Consider the following 15,218-nt stretch of genomic DNA (forward strand, 5'->3'; position numbering starts at 1 on the left):
GTCTTAGGGTCTCTGTTGCAACTACTTAAGTCTCCCATTATTGTGAGAAAGCAGCCATAGAAAACATGTAAATGAATGAGCTTAACTGGATTTATCTTTCAGGTCATAGGATGCAAGCCCCTGTCTTATACCATTGTATTAAATCATTTTTCTCAGATGTAAACTTAGAAATAATACTTTAAAAAAAAACCACCCGTCCTTTGTTGAGCAACTATTACGTACCAGGTGCTTCTTTTCATTGTCTTATTTAGTCTTTATAATAAACTTTAAGGCAGATAGTATGACCCATTTCACCTATGTGAAAACAGGCTGACAGAGATAACTTATCTAAGATCACACAACTAGTAAATGCTGGAACCATGACTCAAACATGGTTTAGTTGAACCTAAACCAGATTCTTTTTTTTTTTTTTTTAAATCACTGAGCCGAATCACTGTGTTAATTGTCACACATATTTTTTTTTTAATCCCATCTTGTGCTGTCCACAGTGCACAGACCTCTTTCTCAATGATCCAATTATCTTCTAAATGACATTGGCAGATTCATGAATCTTGGCAACTCTGCCCATAAATGTTTCCACACTGTCCTTTTAGGATTAGGGTAAGCTCTGTTCCCTTGTCCTCCCTCCTTATCCCACCTGGCTGTGACATGTTACGTGAATTATCTTCTTTCTCCTTCTCTCAGGGTCGCCCTGGGACCTTGCGAACTGGGTGTTTATTTCTCTCTCTTCCCTTTTCTGAGTTTCTTCCTTATTCCTTTTCACTTTCTCACCTGCTCCTGTCAGCTCTGTTGTTTGATTTCTTTTGTCCTTTCCTATCTCCTCAAGACTTTGTTATAGCACCTCAAAAAAAAAAAAAATCCCTTTAGGATTACTACCCTTGGAATCATCAGCTTAAAAAAAAATAATGCTTACAAATACTTTGCTCCTAAAATTATGACGAAATTCTTCTCTCCTAAACTGCCTGGGGTGTGTGTATTCTACTTGCTGGTTATTACATAATTGAAGGTGATTTGGCCATTTCCTTCCAGGATTCAGTTAATTTCGCTTCTCCAATCACTACCTTCTTGTTGGCTGTAACTGAGTTTTCTATCTTCTGGAAATAGGAAGTTCCTAGTCAAGCCACTCAGGATTTGTTGGGTTCAATGGTCCAGTCTGGGGCCCAGATTCTAGGTGGTTGATCTCTCCTAGTTAGTAAGCAATGTGGAATGAGGAAGTCTGATTGTATAAAGGTATTATAAACATTCTGCCCAAACTCCAATATAATGGATAGGTATTCCAGAATTCACCAACCTCTGACTTGGGTTTCCTTTTTCTCCGTGGCATTAGAGGGTTGGAAAATCTTCCAGCATGTAGTAATAAATCTATGAGGCTGCCTCACATGACCCATTTTTCAAAGTAGGTTTTCACAAGGGAGGATGTTTGATATGATAGTTCTAGAAATGATCTATCAAAGTTAACTGATGACGTGCAAGCAGAAAGTTGTATGTTAGAACTAGTAGTGATTTACAAAACATCCTTCTCAGGCTTTTTGTTAATATACATGCTCATTTTCAGAGTTTCAAATAATACAAACATTTAAAGTACAATGGAGAAGCCCTTCACTACCCCCCTGCCCCATTGCCTTTCTCACTGGATGAACCATTTCACCAGAAAGTATCCCAGTCACTGCAACCCAAGGACTCACCCATCCATTCATTCATCAACCACCATCAGCTGTTTGAATAGGTCTTTTTTTTGAGCACTTCCTGACTGCCTGGGATCTGTAGATTTCTCCCATCTTCATACTCCATTGTCAATTCAAACCCTTCTCCCTTCTTACCTAGGGCATTTAAATCATCTCCTAATTGGTTTGATTGCTGCCATGGAAGCTCCATCCATCCATTCATTCCTTGTACACCAGCCACAGGGATATATATCTCCACAAAGCAAATCTGGTGACATCAAGTCCTTGCTCACATTTCATCACTGGCTCCCTATCTCCTTTGTGAATGAGTCCAAGCACCGGAGCATGCCAAGCAAGGTCCACCATGAAATCCTCTGCTCTCCTCTCCTACCCCACACTTTAACCTTCCCAAACTATTTGTAGTCCCTTGAATGCAATATTCTTTCTAGCCTCTGTGCTTTCGCACAACCTGGAACCTCCGTCTCCTCTTTGTAGTTTGTCCATCGTCTAATCCTTCAAGACTCAGTTCATACTTTACCTCCTCCATAACATGCCCCTTCCCAAGCTAAATGGTGGGTGTCCTTCCTCTGTGCCGTGAGCCTCTAACACCCTCCGCAAACCTCCGTCATCATGCTTTATTTGCTCATCTCCCTTACTATTAACATACCTGTTGCAGGGCTTGGATTATAGCTCTCATTTCCATGCCTTGCACATGACAGTGCTTCCCGAATGTTGGCTGACCAAATGAATGAAAGCCAGGAGTGATCATGCTGCCACTCTCATGGCTTCCATCTTGAGCTAGCTTCCTCTGACAAGAAAGTACTTCCTTAGAAAAGAATATCCTGGATTAAAAACAGAGACTCACCAGAAGCACAATGTCCGTCTCAGAATGAACTCCTCAGTCAGCAGCCTTGTTGATAAGCAGAGACAGCAGGTCGGCCTGATCTGGGCCTGATCAGGGATGTTGTCCTCCTGGAAAAGTTTAGTTCCTTCTGCAAAGGCACAGTGAACACCTTGCTACCCTGGCTTGAGTCAGAACGGTGTCCATCTACTTTTCTGGGGAATCCTGAGCTCTTTATGAAGTCTTCTGGGACAGGGAGGTGACAGGAGCTGTCACTATTACCAGGAAGAGATGGTGTTCTGTTCCATGTTTCATCACAAATGCCTGGGAGGTACATTTCTGGAGAGACACTCCCATTTTACCCAAAAGGCAATTTTCAGGTGTTTCTTGAGGACTTTTCCCAATTACTCTGGGAATGTGGGAGATCCAGAAAGATGAAATCAGAGGTGATGACAAGTCAGGGTAAATAGCTTTTGGAATGACTTCCATCATTCATCCCACCAAGCACCATGTAAGTTGTGTTTGTGGTGCATGTGTGCCATGGGTGCACAGAGGAAGGAGAACAAAACTATACAAGCCATGGTACTTGTCCTCAAAGAATTTTTGCAAATGCCTACGATTTAAGGCAGAATATGGCAGGTGTTGTGAGGTGTATAAGCTGCCATGGAGGGGTCATCTGCCCTTTCCTCTACGTGCGCTTAGGGACATGGCCAGGTCAGAGGAGGGGGAGAAACATGGTTTGGCTCTCGGTGAACTGAGAGTGCTCTGGGCTACACACTGAGATGGTGTTTGGGAAATTGTGGGTTCATGTTGGAGGGATTGTTCACTGCAGAGCAAAGTAAGGACCTGAAAGCACCAGGAAAGGCATGAGGTGAGTGGTGAGTGTCTCCTCACTTTGGACCAGGGACTGTAAGAAAGAAGTGGGCTGACCTTGGCAAACTGGGCTGTGGACTGGGGTCTCCATGTGGTCATTGTTGCTCTCTGGCTTGGAGCCCTGAAAGGGATGGATACCTACTGTCAGACATCCTGGGGAGAAGGCAAGCTGGGGCAGGAGGAGGGCCCTGGTGCGTATGGGGTCAATCTTAGGCATCTGGCAGCTGGGGTGAGGACTCTGAGCCTTGGACCTGCCTGGAACCCATCGTGGGGGGTAGGGGCAGGGGAAGTGGGGGTGAGCTGGTTCCTACCACACTGAGAGACTCTACGAGTGAGGCAAGGAAGGAGGCCCTGGACTGTGGGCCTGGAGGTAGCCACACTGTGCGTGGCAATTTTACTCCCCTTCGTTCATCCTCAAGCCTTCAGAAAAGCCTCATTGAAGGCAGGAAGTTGGTCTCAGAGATTTAGGGGAGGGCAATATACCTTCTCCAGAGCTGATAGGACAGGAGCAGTTAGGAGGCATTGTGTGCCCAGCAGTGCAGCCACCTCATGAATGGTCCCCAAGGTCAGGGGCTGGGTGCCTTTGCTCACTGTAGTATCCCCAGACACTAGAGCAGCGCCTAGCAGGTAGCCGGTGCTCAGTACAATTTGATTGACTTGAATGAATGAATGAATGAGTGAATGTCACCAACAGCAGTGTGAGTGTGGCAAACTGAGGTGGAAGTCGGAGGGAGATTCTGAGACAGTGTCCTTGGGACTCTTAGAAGGTGATCGCTGGGGATGCATTTCTGTCCTCATAATTAGGCATAAGGCATATTTGACCCCTGTGAAACCTGGGCATGTTGTAAGTGGTTAATGAATTGAAATAGAATGTGTTATTCAAAATGTACTACTTTGGCATGTGGATTATCTTGAGCTGAAGGCAATCAGACTCAAAACCCAGCTTATTACCTCTCCCTAAAATACCTAAACTACCTAAAATAATTTAGATAAGGGGCCTGTACCAGAAAGAGGGCTATTACCAGAGATAAGTTTTATCTGTAAGACTTTTCTGCTTCAGAGGACAAACATCTGATTACCACACATCTTATCTGCCTGCAAATTGTCCTCCTTCCCTCTGAAGCCCCAGGCCCCTAGCCTTTTCCCTAGCTCAGAATGGCTCCATTGCTTGACTGCTTTGGGTCTCATATTTTTATGGGGCCTCTATGGAAATGAAATTAAATTTGCTTTTCTCCTGTTAATCTGTCTTACAGCAATTTAATTATTAGACCAGCTAACAAACCTAGAAGAGAAGAAGGGAAATTTTGTCTGCCCGTGCAGAATCCTCACCACTGGCCTTCCCCCATCCAGGAGCCCACCTTCACCTTCCCTCTCCCTGGATGTCTGCTTCAGCAGGGCATCTGGCAGGTTTGTACTGTGCAAAGGGAGGCCTAAGGAAATGGTTACTGGGGTCTCTACATCCAGACATGATCTGAAGAGGAGTGGTTCTGTGAGTGCATTGGGGAATAATGGGAGGGCTTTGAGTGCCTGGATGGTTCACTCTTGGCTAGTCCAGGTGGCTGGTATTGTTTGCCTCCTGCTGGGGCCTGTCCACGTCTCTGGTTGCAGGATGCTTGTGGACTAGGGAGCATGGGGTTCATAGCTATGTTTGTGATGGACCCTAGGTGCCCCTCTTTAGGGGATAGGCTACCCCCATGTCTCCGAGTTTGGGGCAGAAGTCCATGACCTCAGCATGCCCCATTGCGACGTCATTAGTTAGTTTAGGTGGGGTCTCCTTCTCTGAGGCCCTTCCGAGGCTCACACAGCCAGCCCTGATAGCACTTTCTTTAATCTCTCAGCCCTCTTCCTCTTGCTTACCACACCTGGCACACAGGCTTTCTGTCTGTTTCTTGACTTGTCAGTCTTGCCCCTAACTGAGGGCAAGTTGGTTTATGTTTTTCTCATCAAGATCTCCTTTGACCCCCAAGTCTCATCCTCTGTCTCCAGTTCCAGCCATCTTTTTTTTTTTTTTTTTTTTAATTACGATGGTATGTATAGGCAGCATACAGTGTTATTAGTTTCAGGGGTACGACACAGTGATCTGACAATTCTATACATTATGTAATGCTCACTGTGGTAAGTGTAGTTACCACCTATCACCATACAATGTTTTTTAATATTACCATGAACCCTATGCTGTACTTTCCATCCTTGTGACTTTATCTATCTATCTATCTATCTATCTATCTATCTATCTATCTATCTATCTATCTACCTATCTATCTATTTAATATTTTTAGAATATAATTTATTGTCAAATTGGCTAACGTACAGTGTATAGAGTGTGCTCTTGGTTTTGGGAGTAGATTCCCGTGATTAATCGCTCACGTATAACACCCAGTGCTCATTCCAACAAGTGCCCTCCTCAATGCCCATCACCCATTTTCCCCTCTCCCCGGCTCCCCCACATCAACCCTCAGTTTGTTTTCTGTATTTAAGAGTCTCTTATGGTTTGCCTCTCTCCCTCTCTGTTTGTAACTATTTTTTTCCCCTTCCCTTCCCCCATGGGTGACTTAACTTATTTTATACCTGGAAGTTTGTACCTCTTAATCCCCTTCATCTATTTCACCCAGCCCCACAACCCCTTTCCTTCTGGCAGCCAGTTAGTTCTCTGTATTTACAAGTCTGTTTCCATTTTTTGTTTGTTTTATTTTTTAGATTCCACATATGAACATAAATGACATCATATAGAATTCGTCTTTCTCTTTCTGACTTATTTCACTTAGCATAGTATCCTCTGTGTCAATCCTTGTTGTTGCAAATGGCAAGATCTCATTCTTTTTTATGGCTGAGTAATATTTCATCATGTATATTATATATAATAAACATATACATTTATGATATTTTAAATATATATAATAGATACCACATTTTTTATAAAACTGGGCGGCTACATGCAAAAGAATGAAGCTGGACCATTTTATTACACCATACACAAAAATGAACTCAACATGGATTAAAGACCTAAATGTGGGACCCAAAGCCATAAAGCTCCTCAAAGGAAACAGGTAGTGGTCTCTTAGCTATGGGCTTCGGCAGTATATTTATGGATATGTCTCCTCAGTTAAGGGAAACAAAACCAAAAATAAACGAATGGGACTCTACACCAAAATAAAAAGTTCTAGCTACTCATTAGCACATTACTCCTGTGTATTTGCTTCTTGCTGTCTGAAATGATCTCTCATCTGTTGTTTGCTGGCAGACTGCTCCACTAGCCTGTGGCCACAATTGGAGCATACCCCTGCTGCCTTGTTCCTCTTGTGTCCCAGGCCAGGGTGGAGGATTAAGAACTTTTGAGTGGAGATTGGTCAAATGAGCCAGCTGGCTCCTGTCTTAGGTTTCACCCCAGATTTTCCAAAGGATGCAGGCCCTGAAATATTAGAGTCATTCAGTTCAGTGCCTTTGGGTGGGCGGTTTGTGTCCCTGGCTCCTGCCTGGTGGATTTGCCTGCTCTGGCTGAGTGGGTAGGTTCCCTGCCCTTTCTCACTTCTTACTTCCTCTTGGGAGTTCCATCTGAAATTGCTTGTTCAGTTCAGAGAATGACCTTGCCCAACAGGGTTCTACTCCACGTGGTCTTGAGGCACCCAAGAACTCTTGCTCGGATCTCTCCTATTGAGCTACCGAAGTCAGTTTGCAGATGAGGAATGAGTCTAGCCGAGGGTCAAGCCACAGATTGGGGAAGTTGCAGACTCCCATGTAGGTGCCCAATTTCCGCCTGGAGTTTTCCCCACAGGGGTGTTCAGTAAAAGAGAGGGCAGGATGTTACACTGTGCTCCTGGGGAAGCCCAGGACTGAAATCTCAGCCAAGGGCCACATTCTTCAGGAACTTGCTCAACTAGTCCTGGCCCCTGCCTGATTATCTTACTACAAATGGCTCCGTGGACAAGGGGACTAGGTCGGTATGAGTGGAGATGAAGGGAAAGGGGAATAAGACCACAATGTTTTCTCTGAACCCACAGCAGTCTTGCTGGCTTTAACGCAGATTGTTCGACTGTCAGATCACTTAGCTCTTACATTATCTTGTGGACAACCAGATCTCAGGAATCAGCCAGATTTTGTGAACTTTGGTAAGTTCCTGGACTCCCTCTTTCCTGAGATTGATTTCTTAGGTGACACTATTTTATTTATTTATTTAAATTAAAAAAATTTTTTTTATTTATTTTTGAGATAGAGAAAGAGCATGAACGGGAGAGGGTTAGAGAGAAGGAGACACAGAATCCGAAGCAGGCTCCAGGCTCTGAGCTGTCAGCACAGAACCCGACACGGGGCTCGAACTCACGGACTGTGAGATCATGACCTGAGCCGAAATCGGATCCTTAACCGACTGAGCCACCCAGGCTCCCCAGGAGACACTATTTTCTCCTACTGTAGGATTCACCTCAGTCTCTCTTTGTTTGCTGGACAGGGAAATTTGCCCTTCTTCTTCTTCTTCTTCTTTTTTTAATGTGTACTTATTTTAGAGAGAGAGAACATGTAGGGGAGAGTCAGAGAGAGGGAGACAGAGGATCCAAAGTGGGCTCTGCACTGACAGCAGGGAGCCCAATGTGGGGCTTGAACCCACGAACCATGAGGTCATGACCTGAGCCAAAGTCGGGCTCTTAGTCAATTGAGCCACCCAGGCTCCCCTGCTCTTACTTCTTCTAAGTGCTAGTCAAAAGAAAGCAATCCTGAAAATAAGCAAACAACACATGTGACCTTCCCCTCTGGTCTTTAAGCTCCTAGAGAGCCATGACAAAATCAACTCCCTCCCCTCCTATGACACCTTGCTTGTGATGAGCACTCAACTAATGGGTGGAATTATCACTGAATGTTGGGTTCTAGGAGATAGTCAGTGGGTGAGTCAAAAAGACCAAAGAGAATTAGCCTCTGCCCTCATAGCCTTATCACTGAAAGTCATTCATCTTCCTGGCCTGATGTCCTTATGTTTAAAATGAAGACCTATCTCTCAGGGTTGTTATAAAGATAAACACGGTCCCGTATGTGAAAGCATCTAACAGAGAGGGACCATGGTCAACACACAGGAAATACTAGTTTGCCTCCTTTCCTCCTTCTTTCTTCTCTTCCTAATGAGAGTGGCCTCCTTTTCACTGTTGACAATCAAATCTCTGATAGTAGTGATAATCCAACAGGGATCACTGGTTATGTGTGTGTACGTGTGCATTAAGACTGGAAAGTGTTAACTGGCAACATTCATTCATAAAGAGCTCACTTGGTCTGGGGTTGTAGTAGGGAGGGGGAATCTTGTTCCCCAGTCAGCGTCACTGTCTCTTTGTTTCATTAGTTCCTTGAGGCTGCTGTCCAAATGGAGCCCCCTGCAGTGAGCTCACCATGAATTTTCCAGCATCCTCTGTTCCCAAAAAGTATAATTGCCTTCCATATAGTATTTTTAGTATTACTAGGAATACAAAGATGAATTAAATATAGGTACCTCTCTTCAGGGAACTTATCTTGAGTACAAGAAATTAATAGGAGGTGCTGAGAAGAGGCACCCCTTTTTGCCACCCCCAAGGGTGTGCACCTCTTGGAAAGACTCCATGTAGGCAATCATACACACAGACATCCTTCTTTCTGACCACAGCCTTCCTGTTTCTCACTCCCATACTCTCAAAGTGCCAATTATTCACCCTTATCAGGACCACTAGACCACAGATATCCTCCCTCTCTATCTCTCTTTTTGCTTTTGCTTCCTTATTCAGCCAGTTTAGTTTCTGTGCTCCAGCTGTTCAACCATTTTCTTGCTGGTCTTCTCAGCAGCCGTTACCTTTTTCTTCCCTAATACTTCCTAGGCAAAACCCCAGGCCTAGTTGTATTGATGGTCTGTTTCTTCTGCATCTCTATTGGGGCTGCTGGAGGCTGTTGAAGACAACCACCTAGCCTCACGGATGAGTGCCACCTGGATGCATGGGCTCTCACATTGTCTGTCAGTCCTACAAAGCTCTCACAGCAATGATTTCAAATTCTCACCATTGACCTCAAATCCTGATCCCACCTCTCCCCCTCATACTTAGTCCTTGAAAATAGACACCCCCAGGAGAGCTCCTCCAGCATTTCCTATCATGCTTCCAGCCTGCATCCCACCCAACCCAGCAATCTGTTCTCTTATTACTGGAGTGGGAGAGGTTTTTTATCCTTCCACCCAGGCCTGGAACCTCCTGACCCACTGCTGTATGATAAAGAGTTTATCTTGTTTTTTCCCTAGATACCTGTTAAGGAATTTTTGAAACCCTTGAAGTTTCTGACTCTTGGCAGAGCCCCTAGATAACGTCAGGATGGAAGCTAGTGTCCAGAAATATCAATCACGTGATTAGAAGATTGGGGCTTTGAGCCACACGATGATACCAGTCAACTCTTCCTCCCAGCCTCCTGGGAGGCCAGGAGAGGGGGACTGAAGATTGACTTCAGTCACGTGGCCAATGATTTAATCAAACATGCTTCCATAATGAAATCCCAGAAAAACTCTAGATGCTGAGCTTGGAGAAGCCTCCTTGTTGTTGAACACAACCATGTGCTGGGAGTCTGATGCATCCTGACTCCACATGGAGAGAGCAGGGAAGCTCTCTGTTCCCTCCCAGACCTTTCCCTCTGTGTCTTGGCATTTGGCTGGTCCCCCTGATTTGTATCCTATGTAATAAAATAGTAATGATAACAGCACTTTCCTGAATTTTGTAACTCTTTCTAACGAATTATAAAACCCAAGGGAGTCTTGGGATCTTCTGAATTTATAGCCAGTCAGTCGGAAGTATGTGTGCCCTGGGGGCCCTTGAAGTGCCACTGGCACCTAAGGTCAGGACAGTCTTACTGGGGACCATGTCCTTTAACTTGTGGAGTCTGCACTAACTCTGGGTGGTTACTGCTAGAATTGAATTGAAGTACACCCAATTAGGGTTGAAATGGAACACCCGTCTTCTCAAGGATCTTGCTGTTTTGGGATCTCCCTCTCCCTCATGTTCAACCTTTTACTCTCTACTGGCTCCTTCTCACTAGAGCCTCTCATGCCTTGCTTATTTAAATCAAAACAAAACAAAACAAAACAAAACAAAACTGCTTTGTTTCTCTTCAAAAAGTGCCTTCACTTGTTTTTCCTCCTACTCCTCAGCCCTCAACACATTTGCTTCCTCCCTCCACTGGATCAAAACTTCTCTGATGAAGGCCATCCTTGTCCCCACAGTCATTGATCACTTTGAGCCTTTTTTCCCCTAAAAAACAAACAAACAAACAAACAAAAAACAAAAAACAACAACAACAAAAAAAACAACACCTTGACTGGCAGCATCATTTCACACTACTGATCATTTTCTTCTTAAGCCACAATCCCCTCCTGCCCCAGTTTCTGCAATACCACTATGGTTTCCTTTGGCCACTCCTTTCCCGGTCTCCTATCTAGTCTTCTTCTGTTAACCCCTTAACTATGCCAAACTGCAACTATTGTCCACTTCCTACCCTCCTGTTTGGTTCCTAGCCTGTGAAAGTCTCACCATCCCCCCAGATACCTAGAGCATCACCTTGAGCCCTTTATTTTCTTCACCACTCCAACCTCATATCTAATAACCACCATGCTTGGTTCCTTTTACTTCCCAAGTACTCATATCTCCATGCATTTACATCCTCTGCTTCTGTTGCTCCCCAGTCCAGATGACAACCTCCAGCTCACTTCCTCAGTAGTCTCCCTGCTTCTAGTTTTGTGACCCTCCAACCTGTTCTCCTACAGCCAGAGTGATATTTCTAGAACAGATGCAGTCATGTGGAGCCAGAGCCTATGTGGGACCTGCCCTTTGGCAAGTACCAGTGACTTTTGTTGAATGAAGGAATGAATGTTATTCCCTTTTTTAAGACCCTTCACGAATTTCCCATGGCTCTTAGAGTCCAAGCTCCTGGACACAGTTTCTAGCCCTCTTGACTTGGCTCTTGCCCATCCCTCTTTTTGGCCGTGAATGTATTATGCTCACCCTTCTTCTATTTGGAACACCCTTCCCTTCCTTTGGCTGGGTAACTGTTATTCATCCCTTACATCCCAGCCTTCACAGGCTTTTTCCTGCCCCACCTGCCATATGTCCTAGTCACTTCCTGCTCCACCTAATATATACTTATTACATTGCATTGCAGTTGTTTGCATTATGATTTACATACCCACTAGCAGTATCTCAACATCCCCATCACTCCACATTTTTGGCAACACTTGGTATAGCCAAACTTTAAGAATTTTGACAGTCTATTTGGTGTAAAATGGTATCTTACTATGCTTTAATTTCCATTTCTCTATTAAAAATTTTTTGTTTGTTTTAGAGAGAGGGAGAGAGAGAGAGAGAGAGAGAGAGAGAGAATGTGAGCCTGAGCGGGGGAGTGTCAGAGGGGGAGAGAGAGAGAATCTTAAGCAGGCTCCCCACAGAGCTTGATACCATGACCCTGGGATCATGACTTGAGCTGAAATCAAGAGTCGGACACTCAACCGACTGACCCACCGAGGCGCACCCCCCCCATTTCTCTAATTTTTAATGAGATGGATCATCTTTTCAAATGTTTCTAGTCATTTATATTTACTTTTCTATGAAATGCATCTGCTTTTTCTTGCTGGATTAAAAAAAAAAGTATTTGTAGGAGTTCTTTATATTCTGAATACTAATCTTTGGTGAAATGTATATGTTGCAAATTTTATACCCCGGTTTGTGGGTTGCCTTTCCACTTTTTATTTTTATTTATTTATTTTTTTTTTTAATTTATATATGAAATTTATTGTCAAATTGGTTTCCATACAACACCCAGTGCTCATCCCAAAAGGTGCCCTCCTCAATACCCATCACCCACCCTCTCCTCCCTCCCACCCCCCATCAACACTCAGTTTGCTCTCAGTTCTCAACAGTCTCTTATGCTTTGGCTCTCTCCCACTCTAACCTCTTTTTTTTTTTTTTTTTTCCCCTCCCCTCCCCCATGGGTTCCTGTTAAGTTTCTCAGGATCCACATAAGAGTGAAACCCTATGGTATCTGTCTTTCTCTGTATGGCTTATTTCACTTAGCATCACACTCTCCAGTTCCATCCACGTTGCTACAAAAGGCCATATTTCATTTTTTCTCATTGCCACGTAGTATTCCATAGTGTATATAAACCACAATTTCTTTATCCATTCATCAGTTGATGGACATTTAGGCTCTTTCCATAATTTGGCTATTGTTGAGAGTGCTGCTATGAACATTGGGGTACAAGTGCCCCTATGCATCAGTACTCCTGTGTCCCTTGGGTAAATTCCTAGCAGTGCTATTGCTGGGTCATAGGGTAGGTCTATTTTTAATTTTCTGAGGAACCTCCACACTGCTTTCCAGAGTGGCTGCACCAATTTGCATTCCCACCAACAGTGCAAGAGGGTTCCCGTTTCTCCACATCCTCTCCAGCATCTATAGTCTCCTGATTTGTTCATTTTGGCCACTCTGACTGGCGTGAGGTGATACCTGAGTGTGGTTTTGATTTGTATTTCCCTGATAAGGAGCGACACTGAACATCTTTTCATGTGCCTGTTGGCCATCCGGATGTCTTCTTTAGAGAAGTGTCTATTCATGTTTTCTGCCCATTTCTTCACTGGGTTATTTGTTTTTCGGGTGTGGAGTTTGGTGAGCTCTTTATAGATTTTGGATACTAGCCCTTTGTCCGATATGTCATTTGCAAATATCTTTTCCCATTCCGTTGGTTGCCTTTTAGTTTTGTTGGTTGTTTCCTTTGCTGTGCAGAAGCTTTTTATCTTCATAAGGTCCCAGTAATTCACTTTTGCTTTTAATTCCCTTGCCTTTGGGGATGTGTCGAGGAAGAGATTGCTACGGCTGAGGTCAGAGAGGTCTTTTCCTGCTTTCTCCTCTAAGGTTTTGATGGTTTCCTGTCTCACATTCAGGTCCTTTATCCATTTTGAGTTTATTTTTGTGAATGGTGTGAGAAAGTGGTCTAGTTTCAACCTTCTGCATGTTGCTGTCCAGTTCTCCCAGCACCGTTTGTGAAAGAGACTTTTTTCCATTGGATGTTCTTTCCTGCTTTGTCAAAGATGAGTTGGCCATATGTTTGTGGGTCTAGTTCTGGGGTTTCTATTCTATTCCATTGGTCTATGTGTCTGTTTTTATGCCAGCCTTTCCACTTTTTAATGGTATCTCTTAATGAAAAAAGTTTAACATTCAAAATGAGGTCGAAGTGTTCAGTTTCCCATTTATGGTTTATGCCTTTAGTGTCTGGTTTAAGAAATCACTCCCTGACCCCAAATCACAAAGGTTTTAAAGTTTTGGTTTATAAGAGACTCTTGAAAACTGAGAACAAACTGAGGGTTGATGGGGGGTGGGAGGGAGAGGAGGGTGGGTGATGGGTATTGAGGAGGGCATCTTTTGGGATGAGCACTGGTCTTACATTTAATGGAGTGCTTCCTCTGCTGGAGAGCAGCTGCACAAGGACAGGAAGTATGGTCTTGTTTCATGCTGATCCCCAGAGCTCTGTGTAGTGACTGGTACCCAGTAAGGGATCAGTGATTGAATGAATGATTGAATAATTGAAGGTAGAAACAGAGTGGTGTGGGAATTCAGAGGGGGCAAGAGGTACCTTTGAGAAGGTGAAGGAGATAAAGTAAGATGGTGGTTCTCAATCCTGGGTTTACACTAGAGTTTCCTGGGGGAGCATTAAAATGTAGACAGTTTTACCCCAGAGATTCTTTGTGATGGGTCTGAGGCATGATCTGGGCATCAAGTGATCCTAATATGGGATCAGGGCTGAAAGCACTGGATTTTGAGGTAAAATAGTGCCGTGGTCAAGGGAACAGAAGCTGGGCTTAGTAGACTTGGGCTTGAATTTCAGCCTTGTCACTGACTAGCTGTGTGCTCTTACACTTTTGAACCTGCTTTCTTTGCCTACAAAATGGGTGTAATAACACCTGCCTGCCATGGTGGTTATGAGAGTTAGAGGAGATAAATGTGTTCCCAGAATGAAGGGTGTTCTTAATAATTTGTAGTATGTATGTATGTATAAGTTATATTTTTCACAGAGGAGATGACATTTGAGCCAGACCTTGATGCCTGCATGAAACGTAAGCATATGGTGATTGAGAGAGAAGGGCCATTCAGGTGGAAGGAATGTAATGATTCAAGGGCGTGAGGAGAAGACATGCTGTGGGAGAGTGAGCGGGCCAGTTAGCACTGGCAGACAGTGCAAGAAAGAGAGAAGTGGGGAATCTGCCAGAGGAGATGGGTGATGACCAGGTGCCAAGGGTATGGCTCCTCAGAGATTCCTATGGGCGCTATTGTCTTCAACAAATCTCCAGCCTAGCCCTAAGTGAGCAAGAATTCTGGATTCTCTCTCTGTCTCTCCCTTCATTCCCAGACCAGAACAGTGACTGATTTTTCGGAGGAGAGTCAAAGCAGGGTGGCTGTGGGGATCCAGGGGGCAGAATACAAGAATGTTCCACATATTCTCTTACTGAATTCCTACCTTAGTACCCCATCTACTCCAAGGCAATGCCCAGTGGGGGTTCTTCTTTCTCCCTCTCCCATATGCCTAGATTATCTTTTTTTTCCATCTCTATCATATTATTTATCACATCTGTTCTGTGCCACAGTTTTTCCACTTTGCATCTGCCTTTCCTCTTTTCTAGATCCTGAGTGTTCCTAGAGGTTTAGATCATTTCCTTCTTATTTACTTGTTCCCCAGAGTACAGAGAGTGCTTAATACATAAATTGTATTTAAATGGTTAATGATTTAAGTAAAATTCTATTTAAATGGTTAATGATTTAAATAAAATTTTATTTAAATGGGTATGTTGCACATCTAATTGGCTCCTGGATCA

The 15,218-nt window shown here is 44.0% G+C and overlaps 1 protein-coding gene across 1 annotated transcript in view; it reads left to right on the top strand.

The window, feature by feature from the left end:
• The window catches only part of IL36G (interleukin 36 gamma), a 165,976-nt gene that overhangs the window by 71,139 nt on the left and 79,619 nt on the right, over positions 1-15,218 (top strand). The window contains exon 2 of the mRNA XM_086700597.1: positions 4,632-4,785. The gene's annotated coding sequence lies outside the window, so the exon portion shown is untranslated. The remainder of the gene's footprint in view (positions 1-4,631; positions 4,786-15,218) is intronic.

Source organism: Puma concolor, chromosome A3 (genome assembly GCF_028749965.1).
Source record: "Puma concolor isolate L17-30 chromosome A3, mPumCon1.1.hap2, whole genome shotgun sequence".
NCBI lineage: Eukaryota > Metazoa > Chordata > Mammalia > Carnivora > Felidae > Puma > Puma concolor.